At 45.0% G+C, this 26527-nt stretch overlaps 1 protein-coding gene across 1 annotated transcript in view; it reads right to left on the bottom strand.

Moving 5' to 3' along the window:
• The window catches only part of TSPAN9 (tetraspanin 9), a 271410-nt gene extending 247383 nt beyond the window's left edge, over window positions 1-24027 (bottom strand). Inside the window, exon 1 of the mRNA XM_075900398.1 lies at window positions 23707-24027. The gene's annotated coding sequence lies outside the window, so the exon portion shown is untranslated. The remainder of the gene's footprint in view (window positions 1-23706) is intronic.
• Between the last annotated feature and the right edge of the window lie 2500 nt (window positions 24028-26527).

Genomic DNA, 26527 nt, shown 5'->3' with positions numbered 1-26527 from the left:
GGTGTGCAGAGTCTAGGCCAGGGGTGGCCAATCCATTACAGGCAAAGAGCCAAAATGGTTGTGAATATAGCGCAAAGAGCTGGGAGGGAAAGTTATGTAGGAAAAAAAGGACTGCCCGTAAGCACTATAGAGTCTGCTTACATTTGCTTCCTTTCCCTTTTCAATAACAAAGGTTGTGTTACAGCACAGCCACGCCTGAGCATATGAATTGAGGTGCCCAGCACTGTGCACTGAACTTACAAAAAGAGCACGTCATTTGATGAGAGGCTCTCAGCTGGGCCTCAGGAGGGATCTGACTTTGTCTTGGCACAGCAGATAGGGCATGGGCTGGGACCAGCTCGTGCCCCTTACATGGGCTGGTGCCCTGGAAAGACTCACCAAACATATCTGCTATCCAGCGGGGGAGAATGACCTTGGAATGTATTTTGGCTCAAACCGGTTCTGACAGGGCTGCTGGGGGACGTGTTTACCAGCATGGGGATAGCATGGTCAGAGATGCTGGCCTGCAAGATCTGGAAGACCCACAAAAGCTAGACAGGGCCTAGCAGAAGGACAGCAGGAAAAGAGACACTGGCCAGAGTCCAAAGGTGGCTTGGTTAATACTCCTTGCTGCATAGCTACGAATATGGTTGAGTTTCACCGAGAGGATGGACCCACCTCTCCAGTATAGGTGCTCATTTGTTACTGGGTGACCTTCTAGGCAGCCCAAGCGAGGAAGGGAGGAGGCAGCCCAGCAGATGATGGTGACTTGTTATGAAAGGTGTCCAGATTTAAGTTCTGGGTCCAAAAATGTAACATGGTGATCATCCTGATGGCATTTCCTGACAAGATGGCGGCAGTGTCTCTAATCCCCTGGGGAACCACACTGAAAATGTGCTGGACAGTGGTGCCAGCTGGTAGTTGAGGTTCCCTTCTTGCTTCAGGCCCAAAAACGGGAGGGACGATTGTGGACAAGAGGTTGCACCAAGCGCGATGATTGGCTCCCCCTGAGGTGGAAGCCCCCCCAAGAGTTGGCAAAGGAACAGTGGGATGCAAGTGGGTTTGCTAGCTGTCCCACAATGGGAATCGTGGGTGTAATTAGACTAATAAAGTTGAAGTCTGGTTAAAATCCAAACCATGTGTCCTAGCATTCCGTGGTGCTCTGCAGATGATTTCTCCAAGGAGAGATTTGACTCCTGGCTGCCTGATGTGATAATCTTACTCACAATTCCTGAAAAAACTGCAGCTCCCCATATCCAGCTTTTACTAGTGCAGAGAGAAATCTAAGCTGGAGAAGATGTTAACATGAAAACAACTGTGTCAGGAGTACAGATACGGGCAGACAAAGTGGGAGCATAAGGTTTCAAGCACGTAAGTCAGAACCCATTCTTTACAGAATTAGACAGCTTCAATTTATTCGTCTCTGAAATCTAGCATGACTTGAATGAATTGCCCCCTAAGGCCCAAGATATTTTCTTCATTTTAAAGTGGTTCAAAATACAGTAAGCACAACAGATGCATACTTAGGGTCCAAGCAGACTGCACAGCAATGGTCACCAATGAGTAGATCGGGATCTACTTGTAGATCTAGGAGCCCCTGATTTGTGATCCTGACTGGACTGTCCAGGAAGCTATCAAGCGCTGGCACTTCAGTAGCCCCTGCACCCACTGTCATGCTGCTTCTGCCCTCTCCCTGGAGCTGCCTCCCTGCTGTGCAGGGTATGTGGGGGGAGAAGGGGATGGATGGAGATTGGCAGTACAAATCTCTGTCACTGTGTCAGTCATTCTCACAGATACACACTGTTCTTCCCTCTCCTCTCCTGACCCAACACATACGTTGGGGGTTGTTGTTGTTACTCCTTTTACTGCTTGCAAAGTGGATTAGTTTTGGTTTTGGACTGGTCTGTGCATGTCATCATTTTCATTTCTCTCTTACTTTTAAATGTAATTCTTTTAAGTAGTGAGTTCTAAAATACCTAACCTGTCATGGCTGGAGTAATTATCCCTATGGGAATTGCTACTCGGGGAAGTGGCTGGCATGTCTCTGCAGCTCCCGAGAAAGGCAGACAGAGGGTCTCCACAGTAGTAGCTGTGGGCTCAGTGCCTGTAGATGAGGGGCAGCACATGGTACCCTGGAGCCATTGCTGTACATGCCAACTGCTTATAGGAGTGATGCTGGACCAGGGAAGGAGTAAACCTGCCTTAACCCCACTGCTTCACCACCCGGTAGCCGTCTCAGTTAACAGTGCCCAGCCAGAACCTGCTTCCTGAACCACTGTCCCAGACCTGAATCTCCTCCTATACCCAACCTCCTGCCCCATATGCAAGAACCCCTGCACCAAAATTCCTTCCTAGATCTTACACCCTGAAACCCCTCCTGGACCCCAATCCTCCACCCAGGGCTAAGCCTGGAGCCCCTCCCACACTCCAACCCCTTGGCCAAGACCAGAGCCTGCACCCCAACCCCCTACTCCAACCTGGTGAAAGTGAGTGAGGATGGGTGAGGAAGGGGATGGAGTGAGCAGGGTGAGGCCGCAGAGAATGGGTGTAGCAGGGGTAGGACCTCAAAGAAGGGGTGGGAAGGAAGTGGGACAAGGGTATTTGGGGTTGAGGTAGATCTTACATTGCACTTCAATTGAAAAAGTGACCTTGTGGTTATAAAGGTTGGAGACCGCTGCTGTACAGAAAGGAAGGACACCTGGAGAGTGCTGAGCTCATGAACTGCAGAAATGAACCTATGACTATTGAACAAGCTTTGAGAATAGCAATGAGAAAGCAGCAAGCCAAGGGAGACCAGACAAGGATGCTCATTTGTCATGTGAGAGATAAAAGGAAGAGGAACACGATTACTAAAGCAAGAAGAAGGATGGGCTGACCTATCATATAGAGGCAACAGATTTATTTCCTCCTGATTTAAGCCTGACTATAGATGAGGAAGGGAAAGACGTTCTTCTGATTAAAAATAAATAAATCTGAAACCTAGTTGGGGAGGAGTCCTATATCGCATAGATTCAGAGTAGTAACAAGTAATTTTTTTCAGTGGTTGCAAATAACTTATTCATTATATTATCTGAGAAGAGACCAGGCTTTAGAAAACTGAGAAAGGACAATAGCTAACCCCTGCAATATCTCCAAGACAAAACAGTCTCCTGACGCCATAAATAATTTATCTATTACCTGCAGGATGCTTGTATCTACTAATGTCTATATTTATAGATTAAACTTTTGTTGTATTTTAGTAAGTTAAAGGAAAGGGTCATTTACAGTTTTGGCATAAGGCCTTCAACTACAGAAATTATCTTGACCTAATAAATACCCAAGCCTAACACTGTTTCAACTGGGAATTTTCTTTATCTATTGACCTAATAGAACAATTTTACTGGGTGCCCCAGGATGGGATTTATAATATTCCTGACCAACATAAACTTAGCCCTGTTGAATTACAAAAGGAACATCTTCCAGTGGCAAAACAATAACTATTTGAACTAAAATTACTGTAGTAAGAAATCAATCATGTTAGCAGTAATCAAAACCAATAGACAGTCAGATGTTAGTTGGGTTATGTGACAATCAGAAAAAAATGACATTCATTTTAAAGTTAAGAAAAAATTCATGTAACTGGGACCATTAAGTTGTACATGTCACTAACCTATGTTACTGTATGATTGTATTATAATTAGTTTGTCTTTCTACTTCCTTCCTCATTTGCTGTATCTTATTTCACATTAAACTAAGTTCTTCAGGACCTGAGCTTCCATAGTGTTTGTAACAACACTTGTCACAATGTGATCCTCATCTCATTATAATCTTCGCGCTCTTCCTGACCAGCTCAGCACCCCATTGTGCTGGATATTGTACAAACACACCGGAAGGGACTGTCCTTGTTTTAGCTGACTGGACAGACAAAGGGTGAGAGAAATGTACTACAGGTTGAACCTCTCTAGTCTGGCACCCTCAGGACCTGACTGGTGCCAGACCAGAGAGTTTGCCAGACCACAGGAGATCAGTGTTGTCTAGCAGCATTATCAACACTCCCACTGCCTACTGGGCTCTTAAAAGACATTTAGTTGTAAATTAGAGCTAAATAACAGCACAGAACACTGACAGTCAGGATTTGTGGCTTTAAACAAACTTTATGGGACTGTGGGAAACTTGGCCACACCCATGGTAAGTGGACATGTGGCTAACTCAAATCATGCCACACCAGAGATGTTGCCAGACCAGAAAGGTTCAACCTATACTATTATCCCAGTTGTACAGATGGGAAACTAAGGGATAGGGATTAAATAACTAAATTAAAGTCACACAGGGAACCTGTGGCAGAGCTGGGGATAGAACCTAACTCTCCCAAAGCCCAGTCGCATGAGTACAGCAAAGGACCATTCTTCTCCTCTGGTTTCTACTCATGCCATCTTGAGATTTTCTGCACACAATCAAAAACATTCTATGCAATCATAAACTGTCCAGCCCTTTCTAATGACTGCCCACATATACAATAATAAAGCCCCTCGATTACCCCTTAAATTCCTCAGCCCACTTCTTTCCCACTCTAAAGAAACAAAAAGATGAGCTTCAGTGAACACTGAACATTAACAGATCAGGCCTCTGGTGGACCATTTCTATTTGAAAACATAACTGAAGACCTTCTTTACTAAACAATCATATACCATTTGTACCACTCCCTTGGGCAGTTTCTAAAGTCAGGCTTCACAGTGTACTCCACTGAATTTTCAAAAAGAATGCTGATGCTATTATTTCACTATTTATGGGTATTTCAGTAACATATTGCTGTAGTATCTGAGCCTAGTTAGAAACCAGATTCATTTTTTACTTTAAAATATATAGTTATTTTTTGGAAGAAAGTCCAGGAAATTCCCTCTGCTCAGCATGGCACAGTCCCACCTTATCAGCAGAAACAGATGAATTTGAAAATAAAAGCCCTGAATTACAATGGAGGTTTCAAAACTCCCACTTCTGACCGTAGTCAGCATGCTAAGAAAGTGATGTGATTTGTCGTCACTAATGTGAGAATAGAGACAAACTTTTCAACCTGCTGTGAAAGTGACTTCAGCACTGTAAGAGGAAGGGCAGTGGGAGGAATGGTGTATTAGAGTATATGTGAGAAACATCTGAAATGTACGGTCTGTTTGACACTTGTGTAAAAGTAGTATTCCCAGGTGATTTTGTGCCTAGATCAGCATTCTGGAAATCGTGTCTATCACCATTTACTAGTGGAATGAGATAATTTAGCGTATTTGGTATATGACATATTTCTACATTGCCATAGATTTAACCCAATTTGTAACAAACATTTGCCAAACAGCATGTTCCATTGCCCAGTGTTATGTGATCATGTAACTTGAGACACACTCATAGCACATGTTCCCCTCAGGGGCAGAGTTAAGGCTGCCTGGGGAATTCTCAATTTCCTATTACTTCAAGGTTAAATATTATACTTAATGTTACATTACACTTTTGCAGTATCAAGTTTTAAAGAGATCACAACACAAAGTCATTTGAACTGAGACAGAGAGAGAAAGACAGAAGATCTTTGTGTAGCAATAACCCATTTCAAGCTTCCCCAGCTATTCATCTATTCACACATGCCTCCCATCAGCTAAAAGGAGACACTCATTCAGGGGCGGCCCGTGAGGCAAGGCAAACTAGGCAGTTGCCTAGGGCGCCGCCAGCCCGGGTGCCCATTGACGGCCGTGCAGACGGGAGCGCCGATCGTGCCTTCTGCCTGGGGCACCAGCTGCCGCAGCCTGCCTCAGGCTGCTCCTGCTCTCATTGATTGGGGCCATAAGAAACACCCGACCAGTGGTCCTTCTAGTGCAATGGTCACCAGCCAGTAGATTGGGATCTACCAGTAGATCTTGGAGCAGCTGACAGGGGATCCTGACTGGTTTGGCCAGGAAGCTCTCAAGCGCTGGCACTTCAGTTGCCCCTCCACCCCCTGTCATGCTGCTCCTGCCCTCTACCTTGGAGGTGACCCCTGGGAGTCTCCTGTTTGCTGTGCAGAGTGTAGGAGGGAGAAGGGGGGGCGCTGATGTCAGGGTGTTCCTCCTCCCCCCACTCCTATTCCCTATCTCCACACAGAGAGAAGGGGATGGAGGGAGCTTGTCAATGCAAGTCTCTGTCACTCTCACACACTGCATGTGTCTCTGTCTCTCCCAAACACACACTGTCCTTCCCTCTCATCTCCCGACCCAACACATATGAGGGGGGTTGTTGTTACTTCTTTTACTATTTGCAAAGTGGGGGTTTTTTGGTTTTTGACTGTCCCTGTCCTGAACCTCCCTCCTGCCCCCAACATCCTGACCCCGACATGAGTCCCCCTGCACCCAAACTCCTTCCCAAAGCTTGTACCATGAAACCCCAATCCCAATCCCCCACCCAAGGCTAAGCCCAGAGCTCCTTCCACACTCCAAACTCCTTGGCTCAAAACCAGATCCTCAAAACCAACCTCCTGCCCAACCAGGTGACATTGAGTGAGGATGGGGGCCGAAGGGGGATGGAGTGAGCAGGGTGAGGCCTCAGAGAAGGGGTGGGACAGGGGCGGGGACTCAAAGAAGGGGCAAGAAGGAAGTGGGGGGGGGAGATCATTTGGGTTTGAGGTAGATCTTACATTGCACTTAAATGGAAAAAGTTAAAAAGGTTGGAGACCACTGTTCTAGTGCATGATCCTGTTGTTGACAGTACCCACTGCAAAATGCTTCAGAGAAAGGCTACAAAAAAACCTGCAAAACTCCAATATGCAGCAACCCACAGGGAAGTTTCTCACTTAGCCCTAGGCAATTAGTGGTTGATTTATACTCTGGAAGCACCATATGCCTATAATTTACTTCATCTTATCCACAGTAACTGTGAATTTCGCTATATAAATGTCTAGCATTCCTTGATAAACTCTTTACCCAATATCTTGCAACAGAGTGCCACCCATTCATTATGCATCATATAAAAAAGAATTCCCTTTTATCCACATGACATGTCTTGCCCTTTAATTTAACTGAACTGGGTGTCATGTTGTTCTTGAACACAGCTAGAGGGAAAACAGGAGCAAGTAATTTATTTTCTCCACACCAGGGGTCGGCAACCTCCGGTTCACGTGCCACAAAGCAGCACACGAGCCGATTTTGAGTGGCACGCGCACACTAACCTGCTGCCAGCACCCTCACCAGTCCCCAGCAGCAGGTTAGACTGCGCACACAGTGGCTGCGTGCTCAGAGGCATCCCTGAGCCAGCTGAAATGCACATTGCTGCTGGCAAGTCCCTACCACCCCTTGCCCCACCACCATGTGCCGCGTGGCTCTCTCCCTCCCCCAGCGGGACTGCCTCTGGTGCACAGGGCCCAGGGTCCGGCCGCGCCACCTCCTCCTCCTGCAGGCTGCCACTGCCAAGGGAACTGTTTGCAACTGGCAGAGCTGCCACAGCTGGAGCAGGGCCTCTGTCTGCACCCAAGGGGACGTGCTGGCCACATGGCCTACAGCACTGCCACCTGGCTGGCCCACCTGTGGCCCAAGGAGCTGGCCGAGAGACTGACACTCGGCCTGCACAAGAAGGCACTGTGCCTGCCGCCCTGGCCAGCTGGTAGACCTAAGGAAGTGGGCAAGGTGCTGGGTGACCCCTGCTCGGCTGCTGTGAGAGCTGGTGACCCTGCACTGCGGCCACACTACCACCGCTGTGCCCAGCCTGCCATGTGCCACAAACACAAGTAAGTGCCCCACCCATCCCCTCATGCCCAGGACCCTCCCCCTTTACTCATCTCCCCCTAGCCAGACAGCATGGGCGCTCCAACACCCTGGCAAACAGCCTGCCCCCATGCCTCTCCTGCCCCCTGCTTTGCTTCTGCCCTCTCCCCTGGCCAGAAACCCTATTCCATGGTGTGCGCAGTGTAGAGAGCCCCTCTCTCCCAAAACAGCAGCACAGCCCAGAGCAGGAGGTTTACGTTTCGGCACACCACTTCAGAAACGTTGCTAACACCCTGCTCTAAACTGTTCATTACTTTATATGCCTCTTACATTCCATCATCTATTTGATTAATCAATAAGGACTAGCACAGCATTCCACCTTCGAAATGTACAAGAGGCCCAGCAAGGGCTCTTGTGCATTTCAAAGACTGCAACGCTGCATATAGCCCGGGGAGCCATGTGGAGCCCACTGCGGCTCTTGTACATTTCAAAGAGGAAGCGCCGCCCCTGCACCTCTGCCCCCTCCCACGGAGCTGGAGCTAGAGGGAAACTGCCTTCTAAGCTGGCTCCCCCCAGCACCCCTGCCTTCTCCCCCCACTTGCTGCCTCCTTGTGATAGAGGCAGCAAGGCGGGAGAAGTGACTAATCAACTAATGTGTCAACTATCCGATAAGCTTTTGCTTATTGAATAGTTAACTAGTCGATTAGTTGCTTACATCCCTAGTCTTTTCAAAGACTCAGATGGCAGTTAGATGTCCGTCATCTGAACCTTTGAAAAATCTGTCTCCTAATCTCTCATTTCTCCTCACACGAATGAGTATTTTTACCCCTTCTAGCTTTGCTACCTCTTTATGGAGATGAGGAGACTAGATATAAATACAATATTCCAGAGGGGGGCCTGCAACTGATTTGCACAACAGCAAGAGTATGTTTTCAGAATTCATCGCTAGCCCTTCCTCAACACAGCCTAACATGTTGGGTTTTTTAGATCACAGGGAGAGAGGAGATTTTTTTTCCCCATTGGCCTGACCATAATAACAAACTGACTGCATCCCATCCTCCCTCAAGCCTTGAGCTACAACCCTCACATCCTTCCTCCAGTCTGAACTCTAGCAACCTCAGCTATTGCGGATTGCTATGACTCACAGTTCACTGATCTCAAAATATACTGTCGCGGCTGCTCTTTGTCTAGAGTTTGCTCTACACATTTCACCTCCAGAGCATTACCCCACAACAAATCAAGTGGGTAAGCAGGCCGCTGACACCCTGTTCCTCCCATTGCCAGGCCCTGCTGCCCTGCTCAGCTTTTGGCAGAACAGATGGCAATAAGAGACAAGCTTTCTCTTGCTTCTCCCAACAGCCACAAAGAAAGGAAGTGGATCTCTCTACAATGTCAGAACAGCATAGTTTTCCATTTTCCAGATGCTTATTAGGGAAGGTCAATACCCTCAGGAAATCTCCCTAGGAAGTCCAGGGCAGCATCTTCGTACTAGGGCACCAAAGATGTGAGTGTAGAGGTGGATAGACGTCAACATAGTAGCATCTGACACCACTTTCACACCCTGTTGATTAATACATGTTTGTGTAATTAGATTAAATTAAGGAGGGTTGCTATGGCTGGATAAGGGTGTGGAATATATTCAGTATCAGTAGTGAATACCATAGTGCCCTTCAAAGGATCTCTTCCTCCCCCCTCCCCACTTCCCTTTCCAAAGTGTCAGAGACAGATATAACATTTAATAATTAAGACCACAAAGTGGGCCAATGTTTCCACATACCGGATGAAACTAAAATAATTCTGTGTAATATCTCCCTGGGAATACACATGGTTACTTCAAAGCAACAGTAAAAGAGACACCAGAATTACCCCAGGAGCCCTTTTTATACGAGAGGAGATAACGTTTGATTCTCCATGTCACAAATCCTAAAGGGTGAGGATTTTCAAAAGAGCTTCATCTGAGTCCAGCTCTGCTCCCATTGGTGTCAATGGCAGGTTTGCTGCTAACATCTTTGCGGGCAGCGTTAGGTCAATGCTTAAGTGCGTCTGAAATCCCACCTTAAGATCCCACTTCTTAGTGGCACACACATAGGTCAACGAGCAAGCAGCTAAGGAAATCCAGAAGGGGATAAGAGAGGAAAAAAATTACACTGACTGACCTGACCATCTTCGGGACTCCCGTTTGACACAGTTTTCCCATCACACACACAATTCTTCTCTCAGCTTGTGAAGGAACGGTCAAGACAAAGTACTCTCACACATCCTACCTGCCTCTCCAGAGGGGGGAAGCAGACGTAGATTTAATTTTAGAAGGCACACCAGTATAAAAGCAATGGACACGATACTAAAACAAAGGTTACATTAGGAGACATTAAATATCAATGGACAGAAGCAGCCCTTTATGTGACAAGTCAGTCTCATTAGAAAAGGGGAATGACCACCTAATGGAAATAATATATATTAACAGAGATGTATGTTGTAATAATTAGGCCTATACATTTACCCTAATTGGGAGCTCGACTTGTAAGAGGCAAGTGACGGCTCAAGAAATGTCACAATAACCTATAGCAACTAGCACTGGTGGGAAATGGAGCAAAAGCCAATACAGAAAAACAGAACTAGTACAAACAAAAAGCTCAACTGATACCATTAAAGAATCATGCACTTATGCTAACCATTCACACTACCCATGATTCGTGATGCTATTTTCTCTTGTCTGTGTCTTGTTTTGTCTTTTCGGAAACAGGATCAGACTTTAACAACATAAGCACTTAACTAACTTCTTTTCTCATCCTGCCTCCCCCCCCCCACACACACACACACACACAAGGATACCATCTAAGAGAATATCAAATAAGAGGGTTTTTTCCCTTCTGAAGACTCTCTACAATTAAAGGGAACAAGGGAAGTGGTTACACAAAAGCCTTCCTTTACATGCCAAGTACTTTAACTGTTGCTCAGTCTAAGAGCCACCTACATGAGGTAGATGCTATTTGAGGGTCTCCCCACAGAGGAAACTGGCAGTTGGAGCTTAGGAAAGTAGGCCTATCCATAGGAGACAAAGACCCCAGGAGGATGACAGCTGAACCATGTTCACGGGAAAAGCTGAGGGATTTCAGGATGCCATAAGGAAAACAGGCTTACCATGGGTGGGGCTCTTATCTGACTGTCAGGAGAGATTGGGGAGGGGGTCATTAAACCTGCCCCCAGAGGGTGGGGTGCAGTTTGAAATGTACTAAACCATGCTGGGGTGATTTGGAAATTCCAGAGTGTATCTAAAACCAAACCACTGCTAGAGATAGGGAAGCTGAGTTATGGCCCCAACAGGGATAAGTTGACTCTGTGGTGCTTACTCTATAAAATTCATGAGCAATTCAGGTGCTTCCTCAAGTAAAAATCAGGGAGGGAGATGAGGTTTAAAAATGATTATTCCTGTTGGTCAGAATATTTCCCTGCAGTCTGTGGAATCTGCACAAGAAAGGTTTATTTATTAAATAGAAACCAACCACTATTAGATTTCTGCACTAACCCTCCCTTTATTTTACTATATTTCTATTCTTCAGTTTAGAGCAAAGCTGGAAAGGAGCTCTCTCTACCAGTTTTATTTTCTAGTTGCCAAATCATTAGGGTTTTTTTCCCCAAATGTACGTAATACTCTGTAAGCCAATGTGATTCACTTGTGATTGCACAACATAATTGAAGTTGACAGGATCATAGCCAGCACTGGGAATATTGCTAGGTTTCTGCTGCTGAACTGGCAAGAGAAGCATAAGCTTTTTTGTGAGCATTCAGCAACAAAAAGTTGTGGGGCTTTTGTCTTTTAAAGAGACAGTTTCATTTTAAAAACTGAGTAACACCAAAGAATATTATCAATAGTCTCAGGTATTATATCCCCCTGCAAGCTTTTTGTGGTTTTAAAATTAGGGGTTTTTTAAGTGATTTCTCTCCCAGTTTGTTGACAGGAACATGGCACACAACAGGAGAAACTGACTATATACAGAGTGCTTTTATGCTCAAAGGAAACGGAGGAAAAAGATTTATCTCCCATATTTTCTTTAATTTGTAATTAATTGTAGTTGATTTTCGGGCAGTAGGGCATTTTATTTGACAGCACAGTTTCAGCACATATGTTTCAGTGTTACATTTTTTGGAACAAAGTGGTGAATTTACAAATCATAACAATTATTTCAAATGCAACTCAGATGTTGCAGTGGATTGGAAGGAGCCAAGTTAGACGACATAATTATCACTGTGACTTCATCTACAAGGACCATCTCTCAGAGGCTGGAGAAAGATGGCAGGAGACAAATTGCTTAATCATTGTCTTTGGTCCACCCCCTCTGGGGCACCTGGTGCTGGCCACTGTCAGCAGACAGGCAACTGAGCTAGATGGACCTTTGGTCTGAACCAGTAACGGCCATTCTTATGTCATGTCATGTCATGACACTCATGGTCAACATCATACTCACTAGCAAGTCCTTCCGCCCACATTAAACATATTCTCTAGTAAAGACAAACCCTCAGTGAATGCATGTCTATAAATATTCTCCCCGCAACGTCTTCAATTCAAATCTTGTTGCATTGTATTAGGGCAGAACCAGAAAGTGAAAGCATGCTGTTCTATTTTTACTCCCTACACTTTGCAATGGGCAACATAATTTCACTAAACTCTATCTTTTTCAATTCTCATAATTAAAGATACTCAGAGTGTCACAGGTAGGGCCATATGTCTTTAAATGCTCAGTGTCAATAAACTGGCAGCATCTCTTCCACACAGATACTTTGATTATTTCACCAATCATGCATAGCAACGTTCAATATCAGTAACCCCTTTGTGTTATGTCACACCATAGCGGATCCCTCTACGCAAGTACAGGCAGTTCCCGGGTTACGTACAAGATAGGGACTGTAGGTTTGTTCTTAAGTTGAATCTGTATGTAAGTCGGAACTGGCGTCCAGATTCAGCCGCTGCTGAAACTGATCAGTTTCAACAGCGGCTGAATCTGGAGGCCAGTTCTGACTTACATACAGATTCAACTTAAGAACCCCAGGCATCCCCAAGTCAGCTGCTGCTGAAACTGATCAGCAGCTGATTCCAGGAAGCCCGGAGCAGGGGCTTCCTGTAGTCAGCCACTGGTCAGTTTCAGCAGCGGCTGACTTTGGGACACCTGGGGCAGAGCGGGGCTACGGGACCAACCAGCAGCGCCCCAGCTGCTGTACCACAGGCGTCCGGAGCAAAGCCGCGGAGCACGGGGGCAGCGGGACAGCCCAGACGCGCCGTGGCTATCCTGCTGCCCTCGGGCTCCGTGGCTTTGCTCTGCTTTGCTCCCCGTCCCCCTGGTCTGCAGACCAGGGGGACGGGGAGCAGAGCAGAGCAAAGCCGCGGAGCACACAGCCAGCTGACAGCGCAGACGCGTCTGGGCTGTCCGCTGCCCGCGTATTCCGCCACTTTGCTTCCTCTCCCTGGTCTGCTGGAGACCAGGGAGAGGGAGGGCCCCGTTCGTAACTGCGGATCCAACGTAAGTCGGATCTGCATAACTCAGGGACTGCCTGTAATGTAAAGTGCACTCTGGCATACTGAAGTACCGCACGTAGGGTTAGATATTTTACTGCTGCATGCTAAATTAGGGGGGTTTCAAACTGCCCTTTCCATATCATTAAATGGGAAGAGGGCCCTGAGGACAGATGAGGCGGTATGGAAAAGGTGACACGCACTGTTCTAAAAGAGGAAGTTTAAGTCACACAGGCCATCAAAAATCCTATTCTAAACATTCTCTTTATACTTTCCTTCACCTGAACTGTGGTCCTGTCTCTGCCCCACTCCAGAGTTTCTTCAGGAAGGGGTTTTGTAAAATGGGGGCAAGATCTTGGTGGATAAGGAGCTGGTTAAAAAAGGGAGATGACAATGAGTCAAACATCCTCTCTGTCTTTGTAAACTGCTGGCATGGGGCTGTCTGCTGGAATTTCTGCCACAGTGCTGTTTCTTTACCCTGCCAGCATGGGAGCTTCATCTTATCCATAAGTCACTAGCTAGCTAATAGGTGTCCAGTGAATCTGAAGTACCACATTTTACTCTGCTCTCACTGCTAGGAGAGAAAAGAAACTCTGACTCTGTTCCACTCCCATCCCCCAAAACTTCCAACCTGTTGAATAGAAGAGGTTGGGGAGAGGGCAAAGCGGGTGTCTATTGATCCATCTGTCCTCCAGCTTGTTTCTGGTTCCTCTTTGCTGCATATGAATAACTTTAGCACCTGCTTCTACAGTTATTTGGGGCATATCAGCTCCACTCTATAAAACTGATGACTCTTGGCAGTTCCACTGCTTCATTTCCAAAAAGTAAACTTTGGGAAATTAAGGACATTAGTTAGGGGACAGGACTGGACTGAAGAACTCAAGGATCTGAATGTGGAGGAAACTTAGAATCACTGTAAGTCAAAACTACAGAAAGTATAGGCTGCATCCCAAACAAAGTGGAAAAAACTGTAAGGAGTTGTAGACTAGGTGAGTAAGAGAAAGCAGAAAGCCCATAAGGATTAGAAAATGGTAGGGATCTGCAAGGAGAGCTACCTCTTGGAGATCAGAAAGTGATAAGGATAAAGTGAGAACTGCCAAAAGTCACAGTTGGACCTTGCAAAGAAAATTAAAATCCAACAGCGAAAGATTCTTTCACTATATGAATAAAAAGAAAACAGGAAAGAAATGGGATCACTAACCACGAAGGATGGGGATGGAGATTACAGATTATCTAAGCATGGCCCAACACCTACACAAATACTTTCTCTCTTTTTAATGAGGGTAATGAAGAGTTTAGGTTTAGTGGCAGTGTGGCAAATGAGGATGTGGAGGTAGAAATTACCACATCTGACCTGGAAGTCAAACTCTAAAGCTTAATGGGACTAAATTGGCAGGCCCAGATATTCTCCATCCAAGAATATAAACTAAATTAGCACAGGAAAATGCAAGGCCAATAGCAAAGATTTGTAATTAATCTATAAACTCGGGTGTTGTACCGTATGACTGGAAAAACTACAGGCCTGTTAGACTGACCTCTATTGTATGTAAGGTCTTGGAACAAAATTTGAAAGAGCAAGCAGTTAAGGACACAGAAGTGAATGGTAATTGGAATAAAATACAACATGGTTTTACAAAAAGTATATTATGCCAGAGCTACCTGATCTCTTCTTTGAGAAGATAACTGATGCTTTAGACAAAGAAAATGCAGTAGATCTAGTCTACCTGGATATCAGTAAGACAGCTAAGGCAGTTCCACAGAGGAAATTAATGGTTAAGTTGGAGAAAATGGAGATTAATATGAGAACTGAAAAGTGAATAGGGAACTAGTGAAAGGGGAGACTACAATGGATCATACTAGAAAGGTGAACTGTTCATCTGAAGGGAGGTTATTAGGAGAGATCTTCAGGGACTGGTCTTGGGACCAATCTTATTTAACATTATTTACAGATGTTGGCGCAAAAATCAGGAGTGTGCTAATAAAATTTGCAGATAACACAAAGTTTGGAGGTACTGCCAATGCAGAGGAGGACTGGAATATCATGCTAGAAAACCTGGAGGATCTTGTAAACTGGAGTAACAGAAACTAGATTAAATGTAAGGGCACATCTACATAGCAGGGCTAAAGTCTATTTAAGCTACACAACTTCGGCTACATCAATTGCGTAGTTTAAGTCGAAATAGCTGAACTCGGCGTTTGGTGCTGTCTACACAGCAAGATGTCAAAGAAAGAACACTCTTTCTTCAACTTCCCTTATTTCTCATGAAACAAGGGTTACAGGAGTTGGAGAAAGCAGTCCTCCAGCTCAACATTATTTTGAAATAAAGGCTTGTAGTGTAACTTCAGTTATTCCAAAATAATGCTGCTTGTAGACGTACCCTAATAGTGCAAGGTCATGCATTTATAGAAAAAATTCTTGGTTTTAGTCCCTAAACTGGGTACTTGGAAGTGACAAAGCAGAAGAAAGACCTGGGTGTGCTGGTTGATCACAAAATGACTATGGGTACGTCTAGACTACAGGCTTTTGTCGACAGAAGTTTTGTTGACAAATACTGTCGACAAAGCTTCTGTTGACAAAGAGCGTCTAGACTACATCCAGTTCTGTCGACAAAGCAAGCTGCTTTATCGACAAAACCCTGTAGTCTAGACACAACCCTAGATGCAATAACACCTTCTGTCAACAAAACTCTGTCGACAAAAGGCGTTATGCCTCATAAAATGAGGTTTACCAGCGTCGACAAAACTGCTGAGTTCTGTCGACGTTATGTCGACAGAACTCAGCGGTAGTGTAGACGCAGGTATAGGTTTGTCGACAAAAGTCCACTTTTGTCGACAAAACTCTGTAGTCTAGACACACCCTATGAGAAAAAGTGGTATGACTGTGAAAAACACGAATGCAGTCCTGGGGTGCATCAAGTGAGGTATTTCCAGCAGAGCCAGGGAAGAGTCAGTGCCACTGCAAAAAGGCACTGGTAAGACTTCATCTGGAATTGTATGCAATTCTGGTTTCTCATTTTTAAGAAAGATGAACTTAGATTGGAACAAGTGCAGAGAAGGGCACCTAGGATGATCCAAGGAATGGCAAATCTACCTTACAAAAGAGGACTCAAAGAATCTAGCTTGCTTAACCTTTGAAAAAGAAGGCTGAAAGATATTGATTGCTCCTTATAAATACATCAGAGAAATAAATATTAGGGAGGGAGAGGAGTTATTTAAATTAAGGACAGTATTAGCACAAGAACAAATTAATACAAAGTTGCCATCCACAAGTTTAGGCTCAAAATTTAAGGTTTCCAACCATCAAAGGTGCAACCTTCCAAGGGGAGCAGCGGGGACAAAAACCCTAATGGGCTTCAAAAATGGCCTTATCCTGAGTTGGATAAGTTTATAAAGGGGCTAGCATGATTGAACTGCCTACAATGGCATGTGGCCCATCGGTGACTGCCAGTAGCTATACTCCCCAACAACTGAAGACAGGACACTAGATGGGGAAGGTTCTGAGTTACCAGCAAATAATTCTCTGTGGTATCTGGTTGGTAGGTTTTGCCCACCTGTGCAGGATCTAACTATATTTGGGGGCAGAAAGGAATTTTCCCCCAGGTCTGAGTGGTGAAAGACCACTGGGGATTTTGCGCCTTCCTCTGCATCATGGGACACAATCACTTGCAAGTTTAAACTAGTGTGGATTTTATGTAACTTGAAGTCTATAAACCATGATTTGAGGACTCGGGTATCTCACCCAGAGGTTAGGGGTCTATTAGAGGAGTGGATGGGTGCTGCAATGGTCAGAAGATCAGACCAGATGACCACAATGGTCCTATTTGACCTTAAAGTCTGAGTGTATGTCCACCCATCTGATAGGAGACCATCAGTTTTCTCAATTCCACTCCAGGACTGTCTGGCAAAGCTTGGGGAAGCACTGAAGATGCATGTGTGCAAACTTAACAATAAGATACTGCATAGATTTAAAGTACAGGCAGTCCCCGGGTTACATGGATCCGACTTACATCGGATCCCTACTTACAAACGGGGTGAGGCAACCCCGCACTAGCTGCTTCCCCTCAGCAGACCAGGGAGACGTGAAGCTAGCGCCCACCCCCCCCCAGCAGACCAGGGAGACGCGGAGCAGCTTTTCTCAGAAAACACCTCAGCTTGAGAATAAAGGACTGAGGGAAGTGAGGTGTGGGAGAATAAAACTGAGCTCTGGAGAAATGTCTGGCTAGAGTTTCCCCTACAATATGTACCAGTTCCGACTTACATACAAATTCAACTTAAGAACAAACCTACAGTCCCTATCTTGTACGTAACCCAGGGACTGCCTGTATTCATATTTGAAAGGTTATCATTCCAAGCCTACCGCCTAGAAACTTGGTTTTATTTTAAATGCAAACTTATTCTGAATAATTTGCGGATGAAGTTTCCCTGACACATCAAGAGAAGTATTCCATCTGCCTGACAGGATTTTTCCAAAGTGCTCTCAAATACATATAAATAATACTCTGCAATGTTGTCCTTGACTCAGGAAGGAAAAGAACACTCTAGATATATTTAGCACAGTCTCCAAACCTACATTACTTCAATTACAGTTTATCAAATCCCAGTTTCTTCAAACAGGGCAAAACATTTTTTCCCTCACTCACGGAACTACATTTTCAGTATAAAGTACAAATTGAAGCTGACAGCATTGAGATAAGTGAATGTTAAGAAAAGTGTAAAGTGATTTAAAACACACTCATCCTTGCTCCAAATTAAAGTATGGAAAATTTCAGATTAAAATAATGAAAATTAAACAAATCAGGAATTTCAAAAGGCATTCTCCATTTCCCTCCTCAATTTTAAAGATTTTTTGGGATGACTTTTTTAACCTCTCTGCCTGTGTTTAACACCAATTTAGGGTGATCCTGCAAACAATACTGCAACTAGTGAATAGTCCAAAGAAGACACAATGTTCAATATTAAATTTCAACGAGCCAGGTGCTTGGGTTATTGGGAGTCAGAGGATTTTAAGGATGGTCCACACACACTTTGTATACTGCTTTAAATAAATTGGTTTAGAAACATACTGTTAAAGTAGTACAGTATTCTAGGGGGGATGCAGATATGCCTGTATAAAGGAGCTTCTCCTGAATATAGCTCATTAGGGCAATAAACTAAACCAGCACAAGCCACTTCATAGTGATAAATCTGCACCCATACGATGAGGCTGTAAAGGATATCAGTACACAAATCACATACACACACTACTGACACAATTAAATTGGTACAAAAAACTGTATGGGCCAAATGTAATTTACTTTCCACTATTTAATGCTCTTGATTTCCTTTTTGTATTTTTCTCAATACAGACAATGAAAGTTGACTCCCCAGCTATTAGTCACTTCCACTTCCAGCTTCAGAATTACCAGACATCAATCCAGGGCTGCAAATGTGTTACATGATTTCAAGTGTTTCAGGGAAAACTTTTACATCCAAAGGAAAATTTTATTTCAAAGGAATTTAAAATACATCATGCAAATATTCCTATTGTGCTTCTTTAAAAGGTGACAGTCCTTTTAACTGAGACTATTCTTGCAATGTTATCATAATGTATATATCAGACAACTGAACAGAAATACTAAGCCTTTTTTCCTTTTAAAGAATCATAGGCATTAGAAATGAACAAAATTATTTAGTCTGTAAAATCTCTTTGGGGACAATGCAGGGCAGTTCCCTGAAGAATATGTTCTAGTGTTTCTCTCTCTAGCTTTCAGAGTCCTAACCAATGGGACTTACTAACCTTCCCTTGGCAAGACCAGATGACAGCCTACTACATCTCACTGTCAGGAAGTTTCTTTCTGATGTTCAGGCTAAATTTTCCGTTTTGAAATATCTTCCTCTTGATCTTACTTATTAAAGCCCATGTACAGTAAAAGTTGCGTCATCCAAAACTAACAACCTGAAAGCTCTAGAAACCAGTACTTCTGATATCTCCCAATACAAATCTTCATCTTGTAACTAGAATCAATGCTGAAGCTAACTGGAATAGCCAATGCTATTTGGGACTAGAATATTTCCAAGAGCAGTCAGGCTACACTCAAGTTAGCTGAGAAGAGCAGAAAGCTGTTCTTTCTATTTGTATCCATCATTGTGACTGGTTGTCTTATTACTTGGTGTATTGTCTTTTATTATCATATTAAATATCGTACGACTATAGCATCCAAGATACAAGCAAAAAGCAAATGAGAGAAATAATAGAGTTGTGTTGACAATAAAACAGAAAATAGATATGTCGAAATTGGTATTCCGATAAGTATAATTCTTAAGTAAATGGAATTTTTGACTAATTGGCACCCTCCATTCCACCAACATGCCAGAAAACATAGGTTTCACTATATCTCACTAAATAATTCCCCTGCATCCTGGTAACACCCTTCACATATTTCATCCAAGAAAAAGAGATCTTTCCATTTGCTACTGTTGCAAAGACAGTTTCTTCAAATTAGGTTCACATTTAGGGGCTCTAAAGCAGAAGTATTATACAATGACACAACGTAACTAAAAAGGTGGCATGTCCTAAAACAAATCTTTCCAACAGAGAACATAACCCCTTAGATGTAACAGAATTATAAAAATCCAGTTCACTTGTCACCATCTACACCCAATGTTTGTTTTCTGCATTTCTTTCAGCTTGAGAGAAAAAAAATAGTGCACTCAGTTTCACTTTGTTTACAGATAGTGGAGTTCTGCTTGGCACAAGATCTGCCTGTGTGCATTTTACTGCAGGGACTAGCTTCTTAGGCAGCATGATCCATTCCGCAAGATTTTTTATTGATGGGCTCAAGTGCTTAGAACTTCAGCAAAATTTGTTTAACACAGCCTGGAAACAAGTGTTCTCTAAACTGCGGATTGTACTCAGATCATTTCCCACCAGATGCAGAGCCAAATTTTCCAAAGCAACACCCAGAAAGACACTCTATGGCCTTCCTGTAAAAACCCATGCAAAAGGTGGCGATGATGAGCTAGAATTAACTCTCTGCCCACTGGAGCTCAGGCTGCCCAAATGAGAATTGCACACACGCTACAGAAAACAGCAAGCTGCCCAAATGAGAATTTAAAGGGTTTTTTTTTTTTGTATGACCCTAAGGAACACAGAACTGACTATAAAGTAGTACAGGCAGTTCCCGGGTTACATGGATCTGACTTACATCGGATCCCTACTTACAAACGGGGTGAGGCAACCCCACACTAGCTGCTTCCCCCCAGCAGACCAGGCAGACGCAGAGCGGCTTTTCTCAGCAGACACCTCAGCTTGAGAATAAAGGACTGAGGGAAGTGAGGTCTGAGAGAATAAAACTGAGCTCTGGAGAAATGTTTGACTAGAGTTTCCCCCCCTACAATATGTACCAGTTCCAACTTACATACAAATTCAACTTAAGAACAAACCTACAGTCCCTATCTTGTACGTAACCCGGGGACTGCCTGTACACAGATTTTATTCTGAGAAAACAGGAGAATCCAGTGGGAAAGCTACAGAGGGACTTAGAGAGAAGATTTCAGAACACAGTGCAAGTAAGAGTAAGGAGTGAACTGCCCTTTCTTGAACTTAACCCGTCCTTTTTCATCCAGTTTGGTTAGAAGAGAAACATCTCAAACAAAGAAACAATGCAAACCATGAATAGATTCCTCAGTCTCTATCCTCTGCCAGACAGTATATGCACCCTACTATTCCAGATTTCCCACAGGTAGAGATATTTACAATATTAGCACCCTATTAATAAACTGAAGTGCCAGCCCTTGTGTCTTAGTTATAACACTCAAAATTGCTCTGACCCACCCCAGATTTGGTTTTGGTTGAGCTGACACAAGTACCTCTGCTCTTTTCATAGAACAATAAATCTGAGGACATTTCTGAAATAAAGAAAATTAATGGGACACTTAAAACTAGCCCAACTGTGAAAACTGACAAACATGAGATTTTGTAAAACCCAAGTAAGGCAGAAAAAAACATTTACAATTGTTTTTACACAAGCAATCCCTTGCAGTAAAAGCTTCCTGGACTCCATAGCAAGTCCCAGGAACTAGACTCTGAGCCCAACTCCCTAGATTCTGTGGTGTAAATTCTGCTGCAACATCACATCCATTTTAAAATGGAGGTTTTTGTGGAGTTAAATGTGAAACTGAATCATACAATCAGTACAGCAGTTTCAGTAATGGTTTCACAGACACCGAGGCTAAAAGGGACCAATGTGATCATTGAGTCTGACCTCCTGTGTCACAGAACTTCCCCAAAATAATTCCTTATTAACTATGTTGTTCTCGCACTTCCTTTTTTCACAGGGATTTATTTTTTTAATTGATAATGCACAACTGAATCATAGAAGTTTTCATGGGGAGACTAAAGGACATGGAAACCATATTTCTGCTAGTTATCAATGGTGAACTAAATTAATATGTTTAAAGTAATTAAATTATACATTGATGTTGACTGTAGTTTCAGAGTTGTCCCATTCATCTCAGAGAAGGTGTTATTTCATACTTCTGAGCTATTGTTTCAAGTTGTCTGAAACAGGCAGATGCTGCTGTGTTGCCTAAATTCTGATTCTGTCTTCAAGGTTTTCTTGGCAACCCCAAGGACTATGATTAGTTGGTTTAAAAGGAAGCTTAGATAGTGGAGCACATCTCTGCAGTCCCCTGCTCCAAACCCTGCCTGTACTGTTGCAACCCAAACACTGCAGCACTAAGACTGCAAAAGTGAAAGCATCTATAAGCTCAAGCTAACTTGACTTAATTAATTTGAATTATTCACACTAAGAAAAATACAAAAAGGAAGCAAGAGGTAATGAAATGCTATTTAAATCATGCGTGGTTTTTTTAAGCTGACCCACATCACTTCATTGTAAAAGTCTTGAGAACTGTAAATTTGGCCTTGGGTGCCATACCTACCAGTCTTGTTTGCATCCTCCTCTTTGGCAATAATTATTCTATATCATTGCAGAGAAGGGCATCAAAAGCAATATAATATAATATAATATAATATATGTTTAATATAGCAACTAAACATACAAAAACAGCAGCAGCTTTGCAGTTACATAAAACCTTCTATAAAAGAAGGCTTTTCCCAACAGGTAAGGGTTAGGTGCAGGCAAAAGCAGAGAGGGGGCTAATGGCCTGATTTTTCACAGTTGCTCTGCATCCGGACTCTTCATTGAAGTCAGTGGAAGCTGTGAGCACTCTGTATCTTTCAAAATCAAGCCAGAAGCAGTAAAGTCACACAGGAAGTTCTGGGTACAGTTCGGGAGAGAACTCGGATGTTCTGACTCCCAGTCCTTTGATCACAAATTCATGGGAATACCATCTTATGACAACACACTAGAGCACTAATAAAGGGACGCAGTAACCGAATTGCAACTGTCGCCCACAAATATACCTCCCCCCCCAAAGTGTCATCCTTGTCCCATTGTACCCTATTTTCTATGCACAGCCCCTCCTGTGCTGCACCCCCTATACCCTACATGCCACCTCCTTAGGAGGTGACTGCCTTCCAACACCTCCCAGGCCTCAGCAGGACCTGAGTTAAGAGCACATTTCACCAAATTCAACATGAAATGTTTCTTGACATTTCCTCTAAGCAAAAGGGGGAAAACAGGAACAAACATTAAACAACAGGAAGAAAGCCAAAAATGGTATGACCAGCCCTTTGAAGGATCATACTAGTATGGTAGGCCAGCCTGCTTCCCATGTTCCCTCTCCTGCGGCACTCCACTTCCCACAGGAGCTACTGCATTATAGGGGAACCCCTGGTTCAGCCTATAGTACAGGAGCTCCCCTGCTTTCCCCCTCCAACCACAGTGCACTGCTCCCAAGCTGAGATCTGTGCTTTAGCATCCCTGAAGTTCCTCCTCTCTGCTTGGGCTGCAGTGATACAGGAGCATTGTGGGGCGAGAGCTCACACCCCCTCCCACAGACGCTGGGAGCAGAAGCAGGAAAGGGCTTCGCTCCAAACACACTTATTTTGAGGACGAGGCGAATGAAATGAATAAAATCTTTTCTCACGAGAGCACTTCAGCCCCTGGCCCAGGGGGCCCAGCCCACACAGCCATTGTTGGGCTGTTCCCTGCTCTTGCTGCCACTAACTTTTCCATCTCTGGGGGAATCAGACACACGCGCCAGCTTGGGGGAAAAACAAGAGGCTGGGTCATCCACATGGCAGAGAGGGGCAGTGAGCCCGTCCCCATATGCAGCTCTTATCCCTCTGCATACCCCCAGGCTCTCCCCTGCTGCACCCCGCTCTCTCCGCACCTTTCCTTGCATCCCCTTTACACCACCCCAGCCGCTGCTGCTGCTTCTGCCCAGCACCCCCGGGCCTAACCTGGCCCCAACTCGCCCCCTGAATCCGGATCTTACTTGCCCCACTGCTCCCCCGCCTTCCTCCACCCCGCCCCCCCGGGTCTCCCCAGCTTTCCCTTCCCCCGCCCAACTTCTCAGGCTAGAAAGTGCCTGTAACTTTCCCAGCCGCTCCCCACCCTGCCGCGCCGGCGCCGGACTCACCGGGTCCCGGGAGCGGGCGGGGAGCTGGGCCGGGTCCTGGGGGAGCTGCGATTGCACCGTGGGACGCGGCTCCAGGCTCCGGCTGCTGCCAGCGGAAACAGGGGGAGGGGCCGGGCCGCGGAGCTGAGCGGGGAGGAGCTGGGGGGCGCCGCGCTGCCCGGAGGAGGCGCCGGCTGCGGCCCCGCGGGGAGAGAAGCCGCGCTCCGTTTGCTCCCGCCGGGCCCTGCCGGGGATCTTTGCTCCCGCGGGCAGGGGGCGATCTCTGAGCCGGGCGCTGGGCACCCGGGGGCTTAAGCCCCCAGCGGGCCTGAGCTCGCTCTGCCTGCCCCCGGGAGCCTGCAGCGGGCTCCCTCCCACTCCGCCTGTCCCGAGCTCGGCGCCTCCGCTGGGCCCCTTAAGCTCCAGAGAGGGACCAGAGTCTGCTAGGGCCCCGCAGCCACTGCCCGGCCTCTGCTATGCGGGGCGCAGGGCTCTGGGCCACCCCAAAGCGGTGCCGCCAGCACCCTCTGCCCCTAGAGCTCGCCCAGGTTTCCCCGCAGCTGCCCGCTGGAGCCTCCCTCACACCAATCCCACTCCAGCGGTAGAGCCCTGCCAATCCTTGGACAGCCGCTTTAGCTCAAAGGGTATCCACAGGCCGATCATTTCTGCAGATGCAGATAACCAACTTTGTATCGCACATTGCTCTAGCTATCAGCCCTATGACCACTCTATGTAATAACCCCTCTGGCTCCTGGGAAATTACTTCCTCTGGGTATTGGAGATAGGTAACACCCTTCCTCCTCCCCCACTCTCCATTGCTTAGTTAAATTGCTTCAGAGGGGTAGCCGAGTTAGTCTGTAACAGGAAAAACGTAAATAACAACAAATAGTCTATTAGCACCTTAAAGACTAACAAAACATGGAGATGGGATCATGAGCTTTCATGGGCACAGTCCAATCTCTGATCACAAAAGAATCCTTACAGCCCTGCATTAGCTTCCCTGCTGCTGAGGAGCCCAGCATTAAGGCCTCTGCATGCTCAGTTAGAGTGGTGGATATTACTTTCCATGGCACTGACATTTAGGCTGCCTTGTCACACTGCAAACTCCTCCCTAACCTGCCAGCGTCTGTGACACCCCCGCTATCACTGCTAACAGGCCCTGGGTTTTTGTTTGTTGGTTTGTTTTTGTTTTATTCAAAGGCAGAGGGAAGCCCCTATCTGAATCTCCCTGCTTCTGGGCAACAGAGAGAGACAGCTACCTCTCTCCTATATCTTAGGCCCAACAGAGAGCCCTCCAGTCCACAGGTTGGAACAACACCCCCGACCACTACAATCACAATGGCTGTGTCTACACTGGGCCACTTATTCCAGAAAAGCAGCTGCTTTTCCGGAATAACTTGCCAGCTGTCTAAACTGGCCACTTGCTTTTCCGGAAAAGCAATGACGATCTACTGTAAAATTGTCACTGTTTTTCCAGAAAAACTATGCTGCTCCTGTTCGGGCAAAAGTCCTTTTCCAGAAAAACTGTTCCGGAAAAGGGCCAGTGTAGACAGCACAGTAGTCTTTTCCGCAAAAAAGCCCCTATCGTGAAAATGACGAAATTTCCGGAAAAGCATCCTGCCAATGTAGACGCGCTTTTTCCAGAAATACTTATAACGGAAAAGTGTTCCGTTTTAAGCATTTCCGGAAAAGGGTGCCAGTGTAGACGTAGCTAATGTGTAAGAGAAATGGCAGAATTCTCCTCCCTCCCAAGTCTCACCCTCTGTATTTCTGCGAGAGGATGTGATTATTTCCTCTTTCAGAAAGGTAGCTCCCTGTGTGTTTCCTCTATCCCTGTGGCCTTTGCTACTCCCAGTCAGGAACATCTACACAATGAACGTGCTTTTTATCACCTCTTCCAGATCTTCAGTAATAAAGACTGATATGTGAAGCTGGGCCTGATTCCCATCAATGTATCCTCCTTCTATTCAGATTCTTATGCCATGCTCATCACCATAGCATCTGAGCACTTTCCATTAGTGCATTAAGCAACATGACTAATGAGTGTCACATGCTTGTTCTCTCATTCTTCCCTCAGGGAGAAAAACGTATGCAGCAGAGTGATTTGTTTGATGTTGATAAATGCAAAGTATGCACATTAGAAAACATAATCCCGACGACATATACAAAATGATGGGTCTGTATTAACTGTTACCATTCAGTAAAGAGATTGTGGAGTTGTTCTCTGAAAACATCCATTCATGGTGCAGCAGCAGTCAAAAAAGCTAACAGAATGCTAAGACCCATTAGGAAAGGGATAGATAATAAAACAGTAGATACAATGCTACTATATACCCGTGGTACAGCCACACCTAACTGTGCAATGCTAATCACCCCATCTCAGGAAAAAACAAAGAATTGGAAAAGATACCAAGCAGGACACAGGACAACAAAAATTACTATTGATTTGGAGCAGCTTCCATCTGAGGAAAATGTAAAAAGACACGGACTGTTCAGCTTAGAAAAGAGTCAGCTAAGGGGGGGATATGATAGTGGTCTATAAAATCATGAATGGTGAGTGGAAAGTGAATAAGGAGCTGCTACTTACCTCTTCACGTAACACAAGACCTGTGGGTCGCTTGATGAAATTAGCAAGCAGCAAGTTTAAAACAAAGAGAATGTTATGCAACATACAATCCACCTATAGAAATTGTTACCAGAGACAGTTGTGAAGGCCAATATTATTCAAAAAAGGTTAAAAAAATGGATAAGTTCAAGTAGGATAGATCCATCAAGGCTAAGCCTCTGGCTGCCAGATGCTGGAACAGGACATCAGGGGATGGATCGTTCAATAACTGACCTG

The sequence above is a fragment of the Pelodiscus sinensis genome, chromosome 1 (assembly GCF_049634645.1).
Source record: "Pelodiscus sinensis isolate JC-2024 chromosome 1, ASM4963464v1, whole genome shotgun sequence".
Taxonomy (NCBI): Eukaryota; Metazoa; Chordata; order Testudines; family Trionychidae; genus Pelodiscus; species Pelodiscus sinensis.
The sequence above is the reverse complement of the archived record's forward strand: the minus strand, read 5'-3'. Positions and strand labels throughout refer to the sequence as shown.